This window comes from Mytilus californianus, unplaced genomic scaffold (assembly GCF_021869535.1).
Source record: "Mytilus californianus isolate M0D057914Y unplaced genomic scaffold, xbMytCali1.0.p SCAF_5, whole genome shotgun sequence".
In the NCBI taxonomy this organism is placed as follows: Eukaryota; Metazoa; Mollusca; class Bivalvia; order Mytilida; family Mytilidae; genus Mytilus; species Mytilus californianus.
The window spans coordinates 5,329,368-5,350,318 of record NW_026262701.1 but is presented as its reverse complement, the minus strand read 5'-3'; the positions used below and the strand labels follow the sequence as shown (position 1 = coordinate 5,350,318).

Sequence of the window (20,951 nt, the reverse complement as noted above, 5' to 3'; positions counted from 1 at the left end):
CAGTTCTTAAGCCATACTGGCGTCAATTGTGATCACAAATAAATTTCTTTTGGGGATGATAAGAAGAGCCAATAAACAAGATCATTGTGACTATGAAATCCAGGTTAACGCCAGCAATGCTTCCAACAGTGCTGATATTTCTTAATATTCTAGCAAAACACAAAAAATGTTCAAAAGAAAACATTTGAATAATTCAGTGAATTGTTAATGGCAATTGTGCAGAGTTGTTGTCAATGACTCCCAATGTCGATGGCAGCTGTCATCCAGTACAAATTGGTATTCAATGTCACATTGCATTAGAATAATTCATTTCATTACAAGTTAAATAAATTGACTTCCTTCCATCCATAGAGCAAATCAACAAGTTTTCGTTTAAAAAGGTGTAATTGAACCATTTTATTTTTATGCATTATCTTTAAATGATAACATGTCTATTTTTCATTAAACTGCAGAGCTACAAGAACATACAGACCTAGGTTATAGACATCACGAAAGCAAGCTACATTTAATTCAAGATATCTAGTACTCTTCCAATTATCAAGCTTACCTTACCTCATAAACACTCTTAACAAACCTAACTGCATGAAGATATGTCAACAACATGACTACTCTACTAAATCTTAATTACATGTATCAATCATGATTTACAGCTGTATCCCCTCTTACTACAATCCCTTAATTTACTCTTCCTGACCTTCTGGAACCTGCAGAAACTATTCCTATATATCTACGTCAGCTATACATCAACACAATAATTACAGATCAGTATTCTCCTGAACAATTTTCTGGACATTAATCCATTAACTTAAGTATCCCTCTAAATTGACCATTCAGTATGTGTTACGGAGACTTAATTAACTGGTATTTAAGCCAGGAAACAGACAAAATTGCTCAAAACAATTATCAACTGTGCTGATTGCAGACAATACTACGGTAACAATAATTATACAGTGCTGATTGCAGACCATTCCACTGAAAACTTTACTGTGGTAATTGATCATTTAAAAGTATTTGTTTCACAAATGGAAAAGCATTGTAAAAACAACATCTTCAAACTGCAAATAAAACAATGTTTAAAGGGTTACTTGCTAAAATATCATCCATGTGCATGATGTTTTCAGATTACTAGATTTTCTGTGCTATCTATGAATAAATAGTATGCTTTATCTTGGTGAGACAAGTTACCAAATTGTATCCAACAACAGGAGAAAATTCACACAATATTGCAAGCTAAAGGCCCAAACATGGTCTTTTTTGAAGAACCTTTCAATCCTGCATCGCCCAGGGACATTTTTAATATTTCTATACATTTCAACATTTGCAACCTTGTGCAATATACATGCAAATGAGATGAAATACTGAAATGAAAATGCATAGTAACATAAAATGTCAACTTGTCTGGAGGATGACTAAGTGAGACAGAAGGGATTGTATTGGGTAGAGGGTGGGTTCACGTCAGGAATACATAACTTAGAATGTTACTTTTGATGAATAACCATGGAAATTCCATGCTCCAGTTTTTAATCTTTTAATGTTCTCAATAAGTGGAAGCCTAATAGCTGTATGTGAGTGCATGTGTCTTAGGAGATTTATCATGAAAAGCCTTAATATTAGCATCCAAACCTAAGAGTTTTGTTAACTTTTCAATTAAACTACACCAACAAAATATTTTTCAAGTTTTTGAAATTATATTGAAAAAATATATATATAAATATTTTAAGATGCAAAATATGCTGATGTATTTAGTTACCTCCCCTGTTGATAGACAACTTGTCTTATAGAAAAAGTTCCAATTATCTCCCCTTGAAAAAGTATAATATTATTAATTCATACCATTATTTAGGTCATCTTTTCATGAACTTTCCCACTGGTAATAACTTATATCTTAAATAACTAACTGAAAACAGATGTCAATCAAGAGAAAGGAAATCAATTTCAAGGTCAATACCCATAGAAAATTTCAAGGTCAATACCCATAGAAATCACAACAATTCAGGCCTATAGTGTACTGTCTAAAGAACAATAAAGAGCAAGCTTTCATTACTGTAAAATAGGTCAAAATACCAAGTCCATAAAAACTCTACACTAACATGCTATAGTCCTGCACTCCCAAGATTCAGCACTTTAAGACATACTCATCGTATAAGATGAAAAAAAAAATATAAAAATCCTTATCATTTTGGTCTATTTCAATCATTTAATAATATTCTTTTTGTACCAAACCTCTTTTATCTATACATCTTTGTTATGCAACATTGTCCCAGGAAACCTTGATGGTTTTTATCTTTTTGGCTGTCCATCAAAATCAACAGTAATCAATTACAGTAAATATATATTGACTTCTGAAGTCTGATACCAGACCAACAATTATTGTTGATAACATCACTTAATTTACTGTAAACTTCACAATTTATTTTGATGATAGAACCCAGGCAAATTATCTCCCCTGTTCACCAAAAATAATCAACTAACTGGTTATACTCAATTCACTGGTGATAATTAAGATACATGTAGTTGAACAAGCAGGCATTACCATTAAAGGGAAAAATCATCACAATCCTTATATATACAAATCACCTTGCTTAATTTTCAAATGTATACATGTTGAAGCTTTTAAACTAACATTATTCAGCCTTTCAGAATTTTTTGTCCTCAATGCACTTCAACTTCATACTTTATTTGGCCTTTTTAACTTTTTTGATTCAAGCTTCAATGATGAGTCTTTTGTAGACGAAATGTGTGTCTGGGGTCTGGCTGCCAACCCCAACTCTGGCATACACAATCCTGGTATCTATGATGAGTTTATGATAACTGGCATTATATGATATCAAAAGGTCTTATCGATTCTATCTAATTAGAGAAAATGATTGCTAGGATTATTGTCTGTACCTTTTTGAAATTAAATTGAACTGTTCAGTAGCAAAAAATTTGTTGACTTAGTATACGATATGGGTTTTATCTCATTGTTTGAGGTCATACAGTGACCTATAACTGCTCCATGTCATTTGAACTCTGGTGGATAGCTGTCATCCACTTTTTTATATGGTCTTTTATTTAAACCAATGTCTAAAACTATTAATATTTATTGACTGTTGATTTTACAGAGTAATCTCCCCTGGGACATTGTATTAATTGACTTTATGGTAAAATAATTGAAAACAGCAACAGGTCTTACATCCCGACTGCTAAATTGAATATCTTTAAGTGAATATGGAAATTTTCTTAATCTCACTTTGTCTGCGGTCATGTTAACCACAGAACAAATATGTAGGAAAATTGATTTTATTTTTCCATTATAAGAGGACTAATCTAAAACAAGTTTATTGTGCACCTTGCAAGGTTGGATACCATCTTCATTTAAAAACTTTCAATCTATTTAAATATGATCTATTAAAATATACTGCATAAAAAAATAATGCAAAAAAGTTGTTTCAACCTAAATTTAGACATGAACTTTGGATAAAGAAAATCTGCTGTGATTTCCACATTGATCTTTATATAAATGCATGTTTGTTTTTTCATTATTTTTTAAGTCTGAATTAAAATGCCTTGAAATTTTGCACAGTAGATTATTGAAAATCATTGAAAATACTTTTTTTCAGCTTTTTAAACTGCTCCATTCAAATCTAAATGTTTGACTAAAAATTCCTACATAAAAAAAGACAAAAATAATTTACTTTGAAAGAAAAATTTTCTATACATTACCTAAATCACATTTTCTTACAGTCATGAGTAGATATAAGATAAAACAAATGTATTCACTTTTTACAAATCACCTACATATTGTATTGCTGAAGGGTCCAGACAAGAACTATTTAATATTTGAACTAAATACATGCTTAACTTTAATCTAATTTTTTAACAGAATGCAGGGTAATTTTAACGACAGTTTTGCATTTTCAATGCAACTGATAACAACAATAAAATCTAACATTTTGAGAATGGCTTGTTTATTAAGGTTAATCCCCTTTCCTTATTGGCACATCATGAATGTTAGATTAATGGGACATTTAACTCAGAATCATACAAATCTTTAGGTATGTAGGTGGTCTAACAGATGGTCATATTTTCTGATATAAGCATTTTGTAAATGAAAATTGTAGTCCTGATTCTGTGTGTTAATTTCTTATATTAATTATAGTTTCTACTCTTGTGATGTTGGGTAGCTGTCTCATAGACCGAATTCTTCTGTCTCTATAGATGTCAGACCACCAATTAAAAATCCCTATCTGTTCAACCAAATTTTGCAATTTTCACAGCTTTCTAAATATTTTACCTTGTTTAACTTCATAGAAACCAGGTATATCCTTAATTTGTACGTGTATCACCTTTCTACATGCCAAATTCAACCTACCTTTAAAGACTCATAAGAAAAATCTGACCTTGGGAACACAGGTACTACCAAAATAACTCCTGGTTTTCTGGAAATCTTAAATTACATTTCCTTTTTTACATATTAAATGTCATAAAACACTATCTCACTTACCTTATAAATCTAAGGACATAAAACATTTAATTCCAGGCTATAAATGTTGAATTTTCCTAATCCTTTTTTTTTTAATTTTAAAATTGATACTTCACAAACTAATGTCTCCTGGCTAAAAAATAGGTTTTTTATGTAATTAGTTTGGTTAAAGGTCAATGTTAAATAATGGGTTTACAATCTGGTCAATGTTATATCCTAACCCTGAAAGACTGATGAAAGTCAACATCACTTAACAAACAGGATCAGCAATTCATTGGAAATGCCCCAGACAGTAGCCTTACATTAGTTCAACCTCCTAAGGTAGTTTTCTGTAGTGTACAAACATTAATTCAGTCTCCAAAGAACTGACAAATGCCCAATATAGTACGTTCACTGTACAAACATTAATTGAGTCTCTGAAGAACTGAAATACTACAGACGCTATAGCTTCACAGAACAAACATTACTTCAGCCTCCTTAGAATTTGACTTTAATTAACTTCCTTTTTCCCTTTGAGAACAAAAACTATTGTTACACAATGGAATTATTTTGGGTAAGATAAATAGTTATCATATTCTGCGACTATTTAACGATACGATACGTAATTATGACACGAGAGAGATAAACGATTCGATGAGACAAAACTGCATCATCAATACCATTACTACAGATTTACTACCAAGAAATCGTCTCCCAAATCAGCAGAAAATTAAGTCAACTCTTTCACTCGGCAGATAGTAGATGTATATTAAATCTGTATAAATAAGTTAGTCTTGATTGAAAGTGGCTGTCCTTTATTCATGTGACATATTCAGATGACACAAATTACTCATCACTTTTCTTGATCAAGATTATTAATTCTGAATAATCGGACATTCTAATCAGATCTTTACTTACATGTACCTCATTGATTTTATAAAGTTTGCACTTTTCAAATAATTATTAAATCCTTTAAGATTTTGTTGGTTAAGACTTTGTGAAAAGATAAATTGTAATATTAGAATTACAGACAATTACTAAGAGAACTTTTAATCATAATTCCTGGTTTCATGTGATAAGAAAGAATAGATAGTCTATTAATAAATCTGAATATACACAATGTATATAACTGGTGTGGTAAAAGACTGTGTCAAGTGAATAAGATGACTAGGAGTTTTTCCATTCTTTTAACAATCCCCTTTCAACCACATGTACAAGTAAGGTAAAAACTGCATCAATACTACTTTTTATGTGTGTACATCATTACATGATCTGCTCACTAGAAATAAATTATCTTTACTGAATTTAAAACACCCATAAACTAGTGCATACATATACCTTTGTATTAATATCCTATATTCATTACAGTGATTTTTCCCAAAAAATGTTACAAGCCAAACATACAATTATAGATTAAGGCTAGACTGGGGTGATCTTAACCACATTCACTTTCTCCCAGCTGTTACAACAGTCTACTTTAATTTTAAAATGACATCAGATATATATCTCATCTAATGGATTCTAATTGTTAAAATTATATAAGGATGCAAACTTACACACAGTGGAATTCCAATTGAAAACCGTAACTTAAGAACTTTAACTGTAGAAACCAAATAAAGGATGCATACCATGCAGAAAAGCCAACTGGGAAGGTAAACATCCTCGAGACAGCATTCAGACAACACAACAAAACAAGAAAATTTATTAAACATCCTGGAGACAGTATTCAGACAACACAACAAAACAAGAAAATTTATTAAACATCCTGGAGACAGAATTCAGACAACACAACAAAACAAGAAAATTTATTTAACATCCTGGAGACAGCATTCAGACAACACAACAAAACAAGAAAATTTATTGATACCTATAGAATTCAATAACTATGGCTGTCATATTGTTTTACAATACAGACAAATCTCCAAATTTTGACACTTTAATAATGTCATCTTAGGAAACATTCAAATGTAGAATACAAATAAAGAAAAACAAAAGTAGAAGACAATTACTCAGTATAAAATGCATAATTCTACTTTATATTAATAATTTGTAAGTTAATCTGAAATCCATTCATTAGTCTCTCAGGTGATATTGACTTAATATTAAAGAGCTATGGGAGACTTCACACTATTACTGGTTGGAATACAGAGCATTATAAAATGAGTGCAACTTCTGACTGAATTTCTTTGGTTTCGTACAGCAGTGAATGTGCAATTGACTTTTATTTACTCTTTCACTGGTATTACAGGCATACACACACATTGTTTTTTACATGGGGTGAAAACTATGAAATCGATTAATATAAAATCAAAGAGGTGTGGTATGGTTGCAAATGAGACAGCTATCACCAGAACAGGATGTGAACATCTAAAAGAGAGGCAAAAGATACCAGAGAGATATTCAAACTCATAAGTGAAGGACAAACTGACAACGCCATGGCAAAAAAAAAGGGAGGAAAAGACAAACAATAGTCTACAAAACACAACATAAAAAACTAAATTTCTTTGCTACACTGACTCTCAGATAACTTGCTACACTGACTCTCACAGATAACTTGCTACACTGACTCTCAGATAACTTGCTACACTGACTCTCACAGATAACTTGCTACACTGACTCTCACAGATAACTTGCTACACTGACTCTCACAGATAACTTGCTACACTGACTCTCAGATAACTTGCTACACTGACTCTCAGATAACTTGCTACACTGACTCTCACAGATAACTTGCTACACTGACTCTCACAGATAACTTGCTACACTGACTCTCACAGATAACTTGCTACACTGACTCTCACAGATAACTTGCTACACTGACTCTCACAGATAACTTGCTACACTGACTCTCACAGATAACTTGCTACACTGACTCTCACAGATAACTTGCTACACTGACTCTCATAGATAAATCTTGCTACACTGACTCTCACAGATAACTTGCTACACTGACTCTCACAGATAACTTGCTACACTGACTCTCACAGATAACTTATTGCATCAAAAACCAACAAATAAACAAAAACATACATACGAGTATGTTAACTGTCACATGAAAAATAATTAAGGTCTGTAGGCAGGGATTTTTTTTAATCAAAATATGTTTACCCTGACTCTACTGAGGAGACATTGTTACTTTAATGGGACACGGGTAAAATAAAATTAGGGTAGGAGGTTAAAACACAGGGAACCTCATGTGACAGTGAACATGCATACTTTTTTATATTGGCCTGAGATGACATATTTTCCTGTTAAAAGAATTTGCAATCCTCAGTCCTTCCTGTGTGAAAGTTGATGGTCTGGATTCTTATCAGTGACACATTTAGTACTTGGCCCCATATTTGAACATGTAATCGCTAAAATGAACAGGATTTATATGAATAAAAAGAGATATGAACTTAAATCAGACAGCTACCCAACGTCAAAGATATCAATGTACTAACATAGTTTAGGTAAATTTCAGATTTCCTCACAAGTAGAACATGATGTTCATTAGAATATCTGACTTGATACTAATGTGATATCCACCAGAAAACGTTCCCTAATATATCCAATCATACAATAATGTATATCTTATGGTTCAATACAATCAGCAAAATTAACTTTTGATAATTCAGATTTACAAGTGCTGTGAAAGTTATATGTTTCATAATATAACTATTTTAATTTGATTTCCTATGGCAAGTCAAAACACAAACTTTATACTGAATGAAGGCAAATTTTCTATTGATATGGTATGTACAAAGTATAGCAAACTGAATTCTTACTCCGATTGAATAATCACAAAAAATTGACAGTACCTATTGGTTATATGATTCAATGTCTTAGCAACAGGAATCAGCTATTGTAATCAATAACCATCAAGTTCAGCTATATAAACCTAAATATTTCAGTCAAATTTACAAAAAAAAATACAGGTAAAAAATTACAGGTAAAAAAAGGTCTGTTTTCTTATACTATAATTACCTATAATTTGCTTTGTGTTCATTCATCACACTTCCTTTAACATTGTGGGAAAACTGACTTTCTTATTGGAGTAGGTAAACAGATATTTAATGTTGCATATAATAGAGAAACAAAGGACATGGGTATCCATCCAAGACACAAAATCAGTACATGCACAGCAAAAAACACACAAAAAGCAAAGGAACAGCCTTCAATAATATATATTTAGCTGTTCTTCATCTCAAAGTCACAGTGAAGCCTTTACAACACATATTTAGCAATGTATTATTGGCTTTGACTATCTTTTCTCCCGTTACAACAGGTGATGGAAGGTAAACACATTGGGTAAATACAAACATCAACCACCATCAACATCAAGGGTTTATACAAACTGGATGTAGTTCTCATGTAGCAATTGTTACCTAATAGATGTCTCATGACCTTGATTTAAAACCAAGGTTAGAAATTGAAGTTCTACAATAATGTTTTTTTGTATGGATCTGCTCATGTATTCATGAAATATGACTGCAAAAATATGTGTAAGAGTAGATGTGGGGTATACATAAATGATACAGCAACCCAATAACAAAAGTAAACAAAAGACAACTAGGGGACAGTATACAATCTTCAACAATAAACAAAAAAGTAAAATAACAAAAATACTGCTCCAAGAAAAATTCAAAACAGAAAATCCTTTATCAAATGGCAAAATTAAAAGCTCAAACACACCAATTGAATGGTGGTACAAGCATTTCCTTATGTAGAAAATGGTGGATTAAACCTGGTTTTATAGCTAGCTAAATCTCTATTCTAAAGTGTCATACATCAATCTGATTCCCTACATCATGTTGTAATCATTAGAAATATTGATGCTTTGTTGTTAGTCATACTGAAATGTTTTGAGATGACTTGTCATTAAAGCAGATAGCTAACAACAGGTGTATTTGTTACATGTACATGTATATGTATTGATAATATTTTATAAACACCAAAACAGATAGGCAAAACAAAACTCTAGGGGGGACTATGGAAGAGAGGGGAGAGAAATCTATGGTGAGGCAAAAGAAATCTCTTATCTTCTTTTCTGTTCTTTTATTGTTTAACCGTTTTCTATTTTAGGTGTTCTCCCTCATCATTTTATAGTTCTCATCTCCTGTAATTTTCTCTCCTCTAAACCTTAGTGTTCTCTCTCTTGAATTTCTGAACTTTTTCCTCAGGCTCTAACAAATTTTTTTATGTTTTTAATATTTATCTATTATATTGTTGACGAAAACTCATGCAATGATATAGCAACTGAATCAAATCTTATGATGTCAAAGATATTTAACCCTTAAAAACCTAAGCTACTTGTACATCCAACTAAATAAGAGTGGTTGAGGGTAATTTGTTGGAATTTGTCTAGTTTAATGCAAATGTTAACTTCAATATTATTTGGTTTCTGGTGGAGAGTTGTCTCATCGGCAATCATACCACATCTTCTTATTTTTATATTACATAATGCATGTGAATCATTCATTTTAAATTTTAAATTTTGATTTGTGGTGAAATTACACTTTCATTTACTAAAACAGCTCTATTTTTCTCTCTCACATAACAGAGCAATTGTTGTTTAACTGTCAAACATTCAACTATTCCCAATTCATATCTATCCATCAAAACAGGTTCAAACCTCAATAGTAGAAAGTAAGTTCATTTATAGTCCATTAATTTCCAATACATTATTATTTAATCCAACCAAACATTGAGTATTATTATACTTACCTTGAAAGAACAAATTATTGATGGCCATAAATCATCCTTGATATTATTGTACTTAATCCATGTTTATGACAAACTTTTCTATATCACATTGACAAGCAGATACTAAATCTAGGTCAATATCGTTATGAATTAATCAACAAAAATGTAAATAATTTCTCCATCATACTGTAAACCGACTACTTTGCATTCACTTTGAATTGTCAATTTCCTCAGAGTAATATGGTATGTACTTCAAGGCCAAGGAAATTTATTATGTGAGTGATGGCCGTCATGGTTCACTACGATTATGTAACTTCAATGAAATTTTATTCTCTGCAGCTTAATTAACAAAATTACTACTTATACAGTTTTCTTTTTTATAAAAGAGAGATTAGTTATTAACAACTATAACTAGAGGCTGCACGAAACATGTATCACTCATACAAACTTATGTCAAATGTTTGCTACTGATTTGGGAAGGGGAGAGAGAGGGTCAGTCAATGTCAACAAGGGCCACCCTCCAAACTAATTAAACCTGGTCGATCTTTTGGACGTCAAAAGAATTAGTCAGATAAATATATATATGTATGTATATACATGAATTATCATAATTTGTAGTTGCATTTGAAAATCAATCAGAATTCATATTTATTTCAGACTCCTTGCATTAGTGTCTAATATGAAAATTCAAGATTTTCTATTTTTAGAAGCATTATAGTTTAAAACTGATAGAGTCGTCAACCATACTTCATAAAGAAGATGATAAATGTATGGTTTCTTCAAAGTTTGAAAGCAATTGGTCCCTATAGTTTTTTTAGTTTTTTTATTGAACAGGATTACATTTTCCCTATTTTCTATTTTTAACAATAGTGGCCATTTTACTTTCATTACAGGGCCATATAAGTTCTAATTATTAAGGCAGACCCCTAAGAAAAGCAACGGATGGTCCTAAAACACCAACTTGTTTGTGGAAGATTTCTGAAAACTTTCAGATGGATGATGGGTAGACCGTAAACAGAGTAGGAATATGACATGATAGTAATTGACAATTCTGAGCTGTATAGGCCAGATAATCTAAATATAAAAAATCCTCCCACAAACTTTCAAAAATATTTGTAAGAAGATGTGCCAAATCATTTTCTATCAAGTGTCTAATTTTTCTATAATTGTTTTTCTTTCTGTTGACACCTGTATAGATCAATATAATCATAAAATCATGAGCCAAACCATGCAGTAAGCATGCACCTGCTTGTTTTGTTTTTTTTTATCCCACATTCTTCTCTTAAAATATTAATAAAACAGGATTCAAATCTGTTGTATTACGTAACTGTAAGAAATATCATATTATGATTGTACAAACTTAAATAGAAAACAATCATTTTATTGCACACAAAAAGCGCATTTTTGATAATTATAAATTTTAAGTTTTATTCCAGTGCATTTTCTCTCTGCATGTAGATCTACAACTGAAGATAATTTTCTTCTCCATCAAAGTTTCAGGTGATTTGACCTGATGCACTAAAAATACCGATTTCAATATAAACTCTTTCATCATAAATGAATTTCCGTTGAGGTATACATGATAAGGATGAGAAAGTTAATAACTACAACTGGCAGAGTTTATCATTATATATGATCAGTGATGTTACTTTTAATGTGGTATTTAGCCAAAACATGATCAATAAACGATAATTAACATCAAATACATTAATTACATCTGAATATAACTACATCCTACAGACATGTTTGAAAATCACAACTTCTACAGAGAAAGATGAGAAACTGTTAATGCCAATCATCAGATGTAATCATGTTTTCACTGGAATATTTGTTAAAATCGATAAAATTGATTTAACATAAAATAAAGGGAAAAAAATTAGGGTATGGGGTTAAAAATATGAAAGATCAAGTGTCAGACATGAATACTTTTTATGTTGGCCTAAAGAGATTTATTTTCTGTTAAAATAGTTTGCAATGTTGTTATAAATCCTTGGTTTTGTGAGTATATAAGAGTTATTTCCCCTTATGTGTCATGCATTTTTTTTTTTGCTCCGTGTTGAAGGCCTCACTGTGACTTTGAGATGAAGAACAGCAATAAAAGCGCTGTTCCTTTGCTTTTTGTGTATTTTTTTGCTGTGCATATACTGATTTTGTGTCATGGATGGATTCCCCACATCCTTTGTTTTTCAATTAAAATAAACAAAAATGTATATTACACTTGACAAATAACTTTAAAACCCCAGCTTACAGCATGACTCAACTAGTACGGCAGAAAAAATTCAAAAATATACTGCAAACATTCACATTATACACATACTATTATAGGGTAGGTCACATACTTATTACTTTCATTATATACATGTACTGAATTCAAAGATTCAGTCCAAAAACCTGTGTTGATACACAAAGTATCAGATTATAATTTTCATTAACTTACAAATACTGCCACGTGAAACAAAAAACCAACAAAATTATCGAGATGTTAACATACAGTATTCAATAATAGACAGGTGTCTATAGAATATGCAAATATCTTATACTAAATGCCCCAAGTCTAAAAAAGCTGTGAATATATTTAAGAGAGACCATGGAAGGTTTGTCTTTAAGTCAAGACAACCATTTCAATGTCTATCCCATCCACTATACATGTAGGTTAATGCTATTTTGATCAATTCACATGCATCATTGTATGAAGTCTAGAGTATGCTCACAGGTTACCGTTACTATGGCTATTCGTTCTTTTATTTCCCATTTATTACCCAGAAGACCTCATTACTGACCAATAGTCAGAAAAGTGATTTTATAAATCAAGATTACCATTTGGTAAAATAAAGATTGACAAGATAATAACCACACTGGTGCTTCTAATGCTTATTTATATGTATACTAATGTTGCTCGGACATTTGTCTATTTATGTATAAGTGCTCATCAAACTGTGTTAGTCTTAAGAAACAGAAGGTTTATAAATATGAATAAAAGGAGATTTGGGATACTGTGGACTCATTTATATTTGTGGGTACAATTTTTGTGGATCTATGAAAATTGTGTTATTGTGGATATTCATTTCATGGTTTTGCCAATGTCTGCATACAAGCCTTTAAGGAAAATTTGTACTTCTTTAAAACATTTAAATTCATTGTTCACCGTAACCCATGAAATCCAACAAAAAAACTGGTATCCCAAGAATAACAATGAATCCACAGTATACATGAACATAAAAAACAGCAACCCAACTACACAAACAATCAAGACATCAGCTAGAGGTCAACATACAGTCTTCAACAATAGACAGGTCTCGACACAATGTGCCAAGCTGTAAATTGTCCAAAGTCTGAAAAAAGACAATGTAATTTCAAAACATATAGCATTTCTTGCAAAGACTGTCAAGAGCTCCTTACTTTTTCTGATTTCCCCCTGAGGGTGGAATAACATTAATCCACTAGCTACCATACTCTATAATCCTATACACAAATTCAGCTTCCTTTGATGATATACTGTTAAGGGAAAGACGTTTTCTAATCATCACTGTGTATCATCGCCACCGGAAATTGGGTACTAACGAAGCGGAGAGAAATGGGAAAAAAAAGTAAACAAGGTAAGAATTCATTCAATTTAAAGCATTTCTACTGATTTGACGAGGGTACCGCTTAAGAAATGATTTTCTGATATATAATTCTTTAAATTATTAGGCCGATAAGTACAAAATTAAGACAATATTTTGTGTTATACTCAAGAACTTGCCACTTAGTACCTGAAAATTTCGAGGTCGATCGTCCTCTGTCGCCCCATTGGCAAGATATTCAACTGTTTTTCATTATGTTTCCAGACACTTTTTTAGATTATTATAGTGTGGCATCATATTTACTGAAATTTGTTGTCAAAATGAACGTTTTTAAAGAAAATAGACCATAAAAAATAAAGTCTAGGGTACGGCAACTTGCTCATGTTGACAAATTTACTGTATGGCAACTTGTTTTCAACTGTATGGCAACTTGCTAATTTCAAAATATTTATTTGCCCTCTTTTTGAAGAAAATAAAGTATTAGGTTAAAATATTAATTATGCATTTGATAAAAATACAATTCGCTTGACACCATTTAAGATGTATACACAATATAAGGCTTGAACACAGTCCTATTAAATCTTTTACATACCGGATGTATACAATATGAAAACGGCATATACAAAAGCTGGCAAATGTTGTAACTTTCGGAAAGGCATGTCACTGTTTTACTGACCTGTTGTTCAGCCCTGACGTAGCGTTAAATGTTACCCATGTCCGTCCGTCCCGTCTCTCCTGTCCGTCCAGAAAGTCCCAATAATTGGTTTCCGTTCTCTAACTTTAGTATGCCTTAACCAAATGTTTTAAAACTTACATGAAATGCTTATCACCACAAAACACAGATCAAGTTATAAATTGGGTAGCGTCACTGTTACCGTTCTTGAGTTATGCCCTTTTATAAATGAAAAAATCTAAAGCTGTCGTTTCTGTCCTCAAACTTTAGATTGCCTCAACCAAATGTTTAAACCATACAACATTAGTCAGCTTTTCATATAAGTGATGAACATTTCGGGGATGGGTTGTGGGTGGAGGGAAGGAAGGAGGTAATGGAAGGAGAATTTTTCCGCATTGAATATTTAGAACCATTAAGTGAATGAATTCTCTTTCAACTTTCAGATAAAATGAAATATAAATGAATAATCATTCTCTGCAAAAAAAATGTTGAATTGCTACACCACGGCACCATGTTAAGGGAGGTTTGAGTGCTCACAAACATGTTTAAGCCCGCCTCAATATATATGTGTCTGTCCCTGGTCAGGAACATGTAATATAGCGGCTGTCGTAAGCTGCTGCCTGACATTTTTGTTTATGATTTTGTCATAAATCAGGCAATTTTGATACGGTATGGGTTTTGTTCATTGTGAAGTGTATAGTAACCAATAGTTGGTCAAATCTATTTCATTTGGACTTTGTTTGAAAGTCCTCTCAGTGAAAACCATTCCACGTCTCCTTTTTCAATTAATGTTATTGTCTTATTTGTAAAAGGCAGATACAGCCAATATATTAGAATAAAGAACATTGATTTTCTAAAAAAAAACTTCATCTCTATATAGAAAGAAACGAACAAGCTCGGTGGCTAACACTGTTTAAATTTAAAAAAAATATTAACCGTAGATTAATCATTTTTGGAAAGAATGAAAGAAGAATCCGATACAAGGGATACAAATCCGGCTGTGGCTATGGCATAAACTATTTATATAAACTTTCTACTTGAGAATACAGATGACCTTGTATAAAGTTTTTTTTTGTTGTCATCTTATATTATATACTTATTAATACAATTCACAAAAGCTAGCATCTTCGACTTGTAAGTTTAAAGAAATATAATGAAATAACATCTAATAAGGACAGGTTGAAATATTTTTAAAACCTGATGGTGCAAACTCATAAATTCTTTTGGAAAAATCCACGTAAATTTAAATGTTGATTTGATAGCGTTCATTTATTTATTTGCCCTCGTAAACAGTTTTGTTAAAATACCGAAATCGGTAAATTCTTATCGTGAACGAATAATTAAGTCGGGTACACCTTTTTACATTCAGGCGTGCTTAAGTTGCATTTTTTTCTTCTTATTAAGAAAAATGATTTTAATTTTAGCATCTATCTAAAGATTAGATTATTTACACACACACACAAAAATAGGGCTTACTGTTGATTTTGAAACTCTATAAATTCACATTTATATTCAACCAAACAGATAGGCCGATATCCATACCTTTATAAGTTTCAAAACAGAGAAGGTGTGTTTGAAAACAAATAATCACGTACTGCTATATCTTTTAAGGCAAATGCAAGTCTTACTTGTATTAAGTATATAATTTTAATTGGCACAATATCACATTAAAATTTACTGAGAAATATTATACATAGTAATCATGAAAATGTACTACTGTAACAATGAAAATTCGGACGAATACGAGTTCCTTTTCACTACCCCTCCATCTACTCATTTAAGTTTAGGCCAAACAGCCTTAGCAACAGTCTTTTATTATTTTTTCCCTGTATATAAAAAGATTGATTGAATTTACTTAAACTAAAAAAAAAAAATACAATCTCATTTTAAATAAGAAACAAGAAAATTAATTCGAACCACAATTCATGAATTATTTCTCCTAATTTTCAATGAAAACAAAGTATTTTCTTCACTTTTCTTTTAACAAATTATTCATTTCAGAAATTTAAAAAATAAACAATAAACAATGTTGAAGACCGTACACTGACCTTTTAATGGTTTACTTTTATAAATTGTGACTTGGATGGAGAGTTGTCTCATTGGCACTCATACCACATCTTCCTATATCTATTTAACCCATCACATTCTTTATGTGTCTGTCCGAAGCCACGAGCCTGTAGTTTGGTGGTTGTCGTTGGTTCATCTCTATCTATTGTTATTTTTCGTTAATTGTTTTGTTATGAGTTAGGCCGTTAGTTTTCTTGTTGAATCCTTCCACAATTTTCATGTCGGGGCTTTTTATAGCCGACTGTAAGGTACGATTTTTCGTTGTTGAAGGCCAAACGATAGCATATAATTGCTTACATACACTTTATTTGACCCTGGTGGATAGTTATCTTATTTGCAATTATACAACATCTCCACTGTTTATATTTAAAGAAAAAAACAGCGCCAACAAAAGATGAATGGTCGTTTTTTTTTTATTGAACTTACAAAATTTCACCCTGACAACAAATAAGACAATAGTCGTTAGTATTATAACGATATATGAATGTATTTAGGATAATATGGTTGAAAAAAAACCTTTTTGTCTTTAAAAACACAAAGTCAAATAGAGGTACGCAACGACGACTTCTGAACGAAATTAACGGCTTATATTTTATAATATTCGATAAGTAGTTTATTTTGTATATTTGTAAGCCGGTAAAGCTTTGATACAGCCAAAATTTCGTCACTTGGTATTATCTAAACAGTGATTAATTTCATCTTTAAATTACAATATATTGCAAGACGCCGTACAGACAAAAGTTGTTATTTTGCAATTCGCCGTACAACGTCCTGCAATTCGCCGTACAATAAACAAACAATGTTTTGGTCCATATTCTTTAAAAACATCTTTATGACAACAGATTTCAGTCAATATGATGTCACACTATCATAATCTAAAAACGTGTCTAGAAAAATAATGAAAAACAGTTGAATATCTTGCTAATGGGGCAACAGAGGACAATCGACCTCGAAATTTTCAGGTACTTAGTGGCAAGCTTTGGAGTATAACACAAAATATTGTCTTAATTTTGTACTTATCGGCCTAATCATTTAAAGAATTATATATCAGAAAATCATTTCTTAAGCGGTACCCTCGTCAAATCAGTAGAAATGCTTTTAACTGAATGAATTCTTACCTTGTTTACTTTTTTTTTTCATTTCTCTCCGCTTCGTTAGTACCCAATTTCCGGTGGCGATGATACACAGTGATCATGATGCTATCAAAATCTCTACGGAAAAACTGACAAACTTTTTCACAAAATGATAAAGCTTCAAACATCAAAAATCTGACAGTTTGTCTTTGTTTCATTTTTTGCAAGACTCCTGTATAGACACTTTATTTACTTATTACATAATATATCTTCAGAAGATTGTCCAGTGGCAAGATGATCATTTAAATTCTAACAATCTTATTATCTAGTATGCAAATAGACTTTTTCAACTGTTACTTTATGTCATGGATAATGGCCTATTGAATGATATATATGTTAAACATTGGGGGTAAAACCTCCCTTACAGTTACATATACAATTTATAACATATTTCAGAATTTGCACTTCTCTGGCTCTATCCACAAAAAATCTGACGATAAAAGTTGATGGTATACTAAATTGTACATGATTTATGAGTGATTTTTCCATAAGAATGCTGTGTACAACCCAGACAAGCTAATTTAAATAATCTTATAAATCTTACAAACTGAGTTCAGCTAATAATAATTGCAATTTTATAAGTAATGCAGTACAAGTTTGAACATTAAATACTACCAGTTAAATATCAGTATTTCTCAATCCACCTACACGCAACACAACTATTTTAATTTTTAACTTCCTTAATTGTACTTTAATATTTTAATGACATGAAAATTATCAGTTACATATGCTACATTACATTAAACTATATACAAATGTAGGTAGAACTGTCTCCGACAGGTAAATTTCATCAATACAATTTATACAACCATAAAATTTCGCACCTAACAACTTAAAATTTAACTTGGGAAAGGACACACCTACTTTTGTAGCAAACTGTTACATAACCGGCTGGAGGGTTCAATGTAATTAAACACTTTGTAAATTGGCACAGCTATGAAAATCCTTTTAATGTTTTAACTTGGAGTTCAACAGTTTTATTTTTTATTTCTTATATTTTTTGCCTGTTCAGAAATACAGGTAATTTAATGCAAAATCACTTATTACATTGGATAAATTTTCTCAAATTGTCATAGAGTGAAACTTTGCACATTTATTTCTTATCTCAGATCGGTATTTAATTGCCCACATTAATTTACTATGGTCAAGCGTGTTAAGTATTTGTAGATTTATTGTTTTCATGAACTTTAGCAGACTGTCTGATTGACCGTTAAATTTAATGTATGATGCAGCTGTGTTTTAACTGTAATCATTTCTAATTAGTAGCCGTATAATTTATGGTTCTGTTTGTTTATATTCTGTCCCTATACTTGTGTGATCTTGAGGTGAAAGACGATTTAATGTGTGAGAAAGTCATGAAAGTAGGAAAGGCCTTTTCGATGATAAAAAGTAGGTGAATGTTGAGATGCGGGAGAGTTTAAGATAGTTAGTGTTAGAGAATGGATGTGTCTCTATATTGAACAATGTAATTAAATGAAAGTATATATATATGAACTTGTACATAATAAATATGTATATATGAAAATTAGTTTTTAAAGCCAGTGCCTTAGAATAGCTCCGTGACATTATGGTGGCCAGCGACGGGATTTATTTTGGATTTTAATTAAACATTTTGGACTTTAACTTTCAACTCTGCAATATGCCACCCAAAGGACGATCAAGAAGAAATAGATCGGAAGATGATGAAATTGAAATACGGACAAACTTAAGTACATTTAAACCATCACCTACTAAAGACATTGTGAAACCAACTATATTTTATGGAAATCTGGACGAAGATATTGACAGTTGGCTGAAAAATTTTGATAGAATTGCAACTGCAAATGAATGGAGCCGTGAAAGAAAATCAAATACGCTTCCTGCATTTTTGAGAGACCGTGCAGCGGAATTCTACGAATCTCTAGAGGACGACAAAAAGGAAGATATAGCAACATTATGTGAATCTCTAAGGAAAAGATTTATGCCCAAGGAATTACAATCATTGTATTACAGTAACCTTTTTCAGGCAAGACAACGTGAAGGACAAAATGTTGAAGATTTCGCATCAGAAATTAATAAACTTGCAACACGTGCATATTCCGATATGAAAAGAGACCAGAAAGACGTTCTAATTAAAGAGCATTTTATTCAAGGACTCAAGCAGGATATTAAACGATTCGTCATGTTATCGAACCCTACAACATTTGAAGAAGCGTTCAGGTCAGCGAAAAGAGAGGAATGCAACAATACTTTGACAAATCGGGACAGACAAACAGTTGCAGCATGCGCAATAAGTACTAACAATTTGGAGGACAACATTAAAGATCTTTCTGAACAAATGAAAGTGTTGGCAATGCAGATGAACAATATACCCACGAGAGGAAGAGGTGGTTTTGGAAATCGTGGGAATAGATTTCAACAATCGAGAGGACAAGGAAGAGGACGAGGATATGGTAGTAACAGAAATTTACGTGCATCAGACGGTAGGCCGATTTGCAATTACTGTATGAAAGTTGGACACGTAGAGAGAAGTTGTGATGAGAAGAATTCTACTTATGCGTCGGGAAACTAAGAGCTGCTTCCTTAATAGGAGGGAAGGCAGCAGGAAAGGAAATGAATCCTCCTAATGTATGTGGAAATAGGAATTTCGGAAATTCGTCTGTCGCGACGTCTGTTCTGAATGATGTAGATATTAGTTCTGAAAAATCTTGTCTCGCCAAGGTTAGTTCAGATGTTTTAAAGGAAAATGAAATGAATCCTCCTGAAGTACGTGGAAATAGAAATTTCGGAAATTCGTCTGTCGCGACGTCTGTTCTGAATGATGTGGTTATTTCCGATGTTGTAAAGGAAAATGTTATTTCCTGTGAATTAAATCCAAAGTTTTGTGTCGCCAAAATTAGAGGATTAGTCAATGAGAAAAGTGTTTTAATGTTAGTTGATACGGGATCAACAGTTAGTATTGTAAATGATTGCTTTGTTAATAGGAGGGATGTATCTGAAGTAAATAATGTATGTATCACTTCGGCATCAGGTGATAAAATTGAAATAATTGGAAAAGCAAATGTGGAATTCAAGTTTGGAAAAAAGTGTGATTTTGTGTATAATGTTTATGTAGCTAGTAATTTTTCTTATCAGTGTATTATAGGATTAGATATTCTGTGTGATTTTTCATGCAATGTAGATTTAGGAAATAATTGTATTGTGATTAATAATGAGGAATCTATTAATTTTGAATGTTTAGAAGATATGCAGTTATCCGATAGCGATAATATACAGTATGATTCTATGAATGGAATAGATATAGTAGAAAGTATTGATGAAAATACAAATACATTCAATATAGATGAAGGATTAGAGAAAAGTGAACTAGAGAAATTAGAAGTTCTTTTGCAAAAGTACAAGTCTAT

General features: G+C 31.7%; 1 protein-coding gene across 8 annotated transcripts in view; it reads right to left on the bottom strand.

Moving 5' to 3' along the window:
* LOC127702521 (protein phosphatase 1 regulatory subunit 16A-like) overlaps nucleotides 1-20,951 on the bottom strand; it is a 92,507-nt gene that overhangs the window by 55,350 nt on the left and 16,206 nt on the right. The window contains exon 1 of one of the 8 annotated variants that reach the window (XM_052206754.1): nucleotides 10,151-10,459. The exons of the other annotated variants lie outside the window; for them this stretch is intronic. The gene's annotated coding sequence lies outside the window, so the exon portion shown is untranslated. Of the gene's footprint in view, nucleotides 1-10,150; nucleotides 10,460-20,951 lie in introns of those variants that run through there. 8 annotated transcript variants of the gene reach the window in all.